We start from the raw sequence: 5,568 nt of genomic DNA, 5'->3' as shown, positions 1-5,568 counted from the left end.
CATTGACTCCAGTGCGTAACTGGTACTTATTTAATCGACCCCGAAAGGATGAAAGGCAAAGTCGACATCGGTGGAATTTGAACTTAGAACGTAACGGCAGACGAAATAATATATATATATATCATGGACTCTCGGGTCGTTAGATGACGTAACAGGTTTTGACAATTTCTTGCCGAACAACCAGAAAGAAGATTTCTTTATAGTGATCAAATGTTCCTGTTCACATAGGCTCATTCAGACGACAAGATGATCGCAGAGCAACAAGAAATGAAACGCTTTGCTCAAGAACATAATTCAATGCCCGGTCTGGTTATCGAAACCCCGATCTCGGAACTGTGAATGCAATACCCTACCGCCTTGACTATATAATTATATAAGAAATGAAAAAGTGTGGCTTATTACCAATTAGAACCTAAAGGCAAAATTAATGGAGGTTACAAAAGTGATAGAGGGTACTGACTAGCACCGCTTTTGCTAAAGATAAGAATTAAAAGTCTGAATTGTGGTCACTTATTTCTTATATCTAGAACAGGGGCAGCAAAGTACTCAATATTGAATCTGTAAGGGTCTGTATTGGTATCCAAGAGTCCGATAAATAGCTGAAAGTTTCTTGAGCATTAAAAGTTTCGAATTATTAGTGATCTGAATCTGGAAGATCACAGTAATTTAGCATTAAAACTCACTAATTGTCAGTCAAATATCGACATAATAACAAGTATTCACTAAACATATTTTCCGCTAAATACAGGCATACCTCAGCTTAAGTCATTTCGGTTTCAGTCGTTCTCGTTTATACATCGGTTTTCTAAAATAATATATGGAAAAATAGAAATCGAGTTAAGTCATTTTACTCGCCTTTACGTCTGTCCGCCACAAATATTGTGTGTATTTTACGAAATCACCAAATTGTATATACGTATTGATGAATTTAAAATAATTTAGTGGGTTTTTTTTTTACTATTTCGAAATAATAATAATTATTGAATTTGTCTTTAAAAAAATGCTTTTATTTTACCATGTCATACTGCAAACTGCTTTCATAAACAAAGCATCCGCGATGTACAGTAAACGCCGCCAAGTTATATTCGTAAATTTAGATTAACTTTTTTTTTACTGTACTGTATTAAAAAACAAAAATTATTTGTTTGTAAGCTTAAAATAGGTTTTTATTGATAATGTATTATTGAAAATGCATTCATAAATAAAGTACAGAACTGGGAATGGCTATTATCGGTTTAGCCTAGAGACAAGTTAATTCGGCCTAGCCTTGAGACAAGTTAATTCGACTTTCAACTTAAGTCGCTTTTCAACTTAAGTCACGTCTCCTGGAACCAATTAACGACGTAGGGTGATGAATGCCTATCTTCCGATTATATCAATATAACATGATTGAATTTTTATTGCTATCTAATCAATTTCATTAAGTATTTTCATGAAATTTCTTTGAATATTTTTATTGAAAAGTGGTAATGACTGAAATAAGCGAAGGGATTTTTGCTATTGGTTTTCAATCAAGTAATTTATAATTAACTATACTTTTTAATTTTATTTTTTAAAAATCACATGATGGGAGTCGATAAGTTATCAATAGTTCCATGAAGGGATCAGTAACATAATAAGTTTATTGGTCCCTAATCTAGATTAAGTAACACTTGCAGAATTAAAAGTATGAATAAGAATAAAGTACAAATATCCTGAATCAAATTTCAGGTGAATATTTTGTGAAGTTGATGACAGCATCGGTGGATTGTGAGAAAAATATACCAATGTAGAATTTGCTAATGACTCAATTTTCTGGGTTCTGCTACTGTGTAAGGTAAATTTGTCTCTTGTCCGATAAATATACCAATCACGTATTGAGATCGATAAGATTGATTGCACCTGTGACGGCGATGCCCTACAATGGCAGCAGTCCAATGACAGAAGCCAGTAAAATGAGAAAAGAAGCAACAAACTTGTTTAACCTTTATCCACTTGGCCTAATTGTTTAATATAGATTAAAAGTTTTGGCTCACTGGTGGGTATTTTATGTAATTTATCAGTAAATACAAAGTAGGTTTATTTTCTGAATTTCAATGTATGAAAACCTTTGTAACATTTGCATATATCTGATCAGCCAATAACAGACAGAAAAATTGTCTGAATGGTTGGCAGTTCGTACGAAGTCTATGGTCGCAGACTAAACTTTGCGCTTGGGGATAAAGAGCAAGTATCGATATGTGGCAGAATCGTTAGAACGTCGGACAAAATGCTTTTCAGAATTCCTTTTGGTTTTTGCTTTCTGAGTTCAAATCCCATCGAAGTCAACTTTATCTTTCAACATTTCACGGTCGATAATATAAAGTACCACTCGATTGCTAGAAGCGATTTAAGTGACTGACACCATACCCTCCCTAAGCTTCATGTTATGCGAGTATGTTAGAAGCAATGCGTACTTCGATATTATTTCAGAAATAAGATACGCTTTTGTAGAAAGGCAGAGAAATTTATGGGATTAAGCTTAAAATATTTTATGTGTGTAATAAAAGAGTAACAGAGAACCAATAAGATATTCCTACTTTCTTCTATCATTCCTCAGATCACTAACAGGGAGTTTTCGATGTCCTCCAAATCATCCAATAATTTGCATGATAGTTACTGGAAACGCATCAACGGGATTCCATGAGCGGCAGGTTTGTTAAATTTCACCACACATACATTCATTTGTACACGATCACAAATTGAATATATTTAAATGTCATAAATCCTGTAGAAGCCACCTGTTTATTGCCTCTGCAATACTAAAACTGGAACGATACAGAGAAGATTAGCGTAGCCCTTGCGCAAGGATGACTCAAATTCGTAAAGCGTTCCATATTTTCCTATTTAACGGCTATATTACGTTTAATGCACCGGATCTCGTCAGACAACTGCTGTTAAGCAACGTTCAGCCTAGATAGTACTTAGCTGGGTGACTGCTTGGGAGCCTTAGCGCTGAAAGCATCTCGAGTTTTCGTAACTTAGCAGTTCGGCAAATGTGATAAATGGAATAGGTAGCAAGTTAGAGAAAAATAAGTACTGGGGTCGATTCATTCAACTAAAAGTTTTTCAATATGGTGCTTCATCCTGGCCGCAGTCTAATGACTGAAACAAGTAAAAGATAAAAGATAATCTGAGTTTGTATCACTGGCCTAGATAAATTATTTCCCTTAGCTTCATTCTTGTAATTATGCAAAAAAGCGGTATTCGTAGAAATTTTGTTTTATAAATATTCTTATTTCTTTTCATGCATATTTTTAGAGATCACCTGAATTTTTTGTTCATTATATTAAATATATTAAGTCTCCCATTTTGTTCCATAATCAAATTTAGTTAAAGCGTATCATTTGAATTTATTTTATTATGTTTTAGATTTCGATTTCTGTCATTGATACCATTCCACAGTGAACTTACTTTAAGCGAAACAATGGAACCTATCTCATCATGGTAAAGATTTCGGTTTATAGCATCGATATAATTGCATAGTTAAACTTGTTTAGCAAACATACGTATAAAAAAAGTAGGCTGCAACAAGCAGAAGAATATCATAAATTATTCCTGCCTGACGCGCTCAGGATCGCTGATAATACAAATGCAGGCAACTTTCTCCTCACAGTGTGAAGCGGGATTAGAACTTCGTATTTAAAATCGAAGAATACACACAAACACGCGCGCGTGCCCGTACGCCCGCACATACACACACATATATACTTATATATACATATATATCCTTCTATACATGTATGTATGCATATTTATGACTCAAGATAGTAGCATTTAAAATGTCCCACCATCAAGGGCCACCCTGTATATATATATACATACATATATATATATATATAATATATATATAATATATATATATATTATATATATATATAATATTAATTAGAGACAAAATCACTATTTTGCAAAACAAACAAGGAAAGACTTAATCAATACATAAAATTTTAATAAAAAGTAAAAAAACCGCCACTACAATTGTTTCATGTCTTGAACGACAATCTTCAGGTGGATTTCCGATCTAAAATATCAATATTTTAAAATATAAGTATAAAAAATAATTTTAAAATAATTAAAGTATCAATGAAAAAATATAAATATATAATCTATATATAACCTATATATAATCCATATATAATCAATATATAAACTAAAATAAACCTATCAACAATTAAATATAAAACAAAATAAAAATAAACTATATATACACCCATACACATATAACTAATCGTCCTTTGGTTCGAAGATGACCAACTGACATCATATACATATATATATATATATATATATATATATATATAAGGCGAGCTATCAGAGACATTAGCGCGCCGGGCGAAATGCTTAGCGGTTACGTTCTGAGTTCAAATTCACTGAGGTCGACTTTGGATTTCATCCTTTCGGTGTGAATAAATAAAGACTTAATCCCTTTGTCTGTCTTTGTTTGTCCCCTCTATGTTTAGCCCCTTGTAGGCAAAAAAGATATATATATATACACCTATAGGGTGAGCCACAATGATGGGACACATTTTAAATGCCAGTAATGATAAAGCGCCAAATGTGTCCCATCATTATAGCTCACCCTACATGTGTATGTTTGTGTGTGCGTGTAGTTCTTTCAATTCATAATTAGTGGTAAGCATGTATAGTACTATTTCATTGTTTATAGGAGTTCTCAGCATGACTTAACCTGGAAATTTGCAGTATATCTAATTACATTAGACAATTAGAAAGGGAGATGTTACACTGAAATTAAAGATAAAGTTAATTACTGTCTAGGGAAGGTTCATGGAATGTTTCCAACTTTTTCTTTATAAAACGCTGTGAGTTTAAGAATTGAGAAAGAGTGAAAGCGTTCATAATGCTTACGTATAATGTAACCTTTTTTCCTACTTGTAAAAAGAAAAAAATCAAAGTCTACTGATTAAAGAAAATTTTGAAACGTTACATTTCCCTGATGAATTTTTGTTGGAACAAAACAATTCTGTAGATTACGACTGCCCTCTAATTAAATCATATTTTCAATAATGCATGTAAATACAATTTCCTATGAAATTAAATTGTAATTTCGTCTAATTGCCACTACGTACATTTTTTCCTACTTGCTGACTCAGGAGTAAGTTACAATGCATATGTCTCTCGCTGGCTGTTCGAGACAGGTGAAACTGATGACAATAATGTTTCTCTTAACACATTAAAAATTAATACTTTGAGTAACGACATAACAGAGAAAGAGGGAGAGAGGGGAAACAGAGAGAGCGGGACAGAGAGAGAGAGAGACAGAGAAAGAGGAATAGAGAGAGCGGCAGAGAGACATAGAGAGAGGGGTAGACAGGGAGAGAATACTAGTGGGTGGTTGTTCTGAGGAAGAAGGATTGGACTTAGTAGTTAATACAGGAGGCAAGGATTGAACACAAAAGCAGTGACAATAAAGTACGCAGTCACCATCCGTTATTGCATCCGTTATTGAGTTAGAAAAGGCAGAACAGATACAAAAAAGAAACATTGTGTTTATGGGCCCTAATTTGGAGAATATTTGTGAATACTTTT

The 5,568-nt window shown here is 33.2% G+C and overlaps 1 non-coding gene across 1 annotated transcript; it reads left to right on the top strand.

The window, feature by feature from the left end:
* Positions 1-2,759: 2,759 nt before the first annotated feature.
* On the top strand, positions 2,760-2,861 carry LOC115211359. Its single transcript, XR_003881627.1, has one exon. It is a non-coding gene; the product is annotated as a U6 spliceosomal RNA (small nuclear RNA).
* The last annotated feature ends 2,707 nt before the right edge of the window (positions 2,862-5,568 follow it).

This window comes from Octopus sinensis, linkage group LG4 (genome assembly GCF_006345805.1).
Source record: "Octopus sinensis linkage group LG4, ASM634580v1, whole genome shotgun sequence".
Lineage (NCBI taxonomy): Eukaryota > Metazoa > Mollusca > Cephalopoda > Octopoda > Octopodidae > Octopus > Octopus sinensis.
This window is presented reverse-complemented; position numbering and strand designations above follow the sequence as displayed.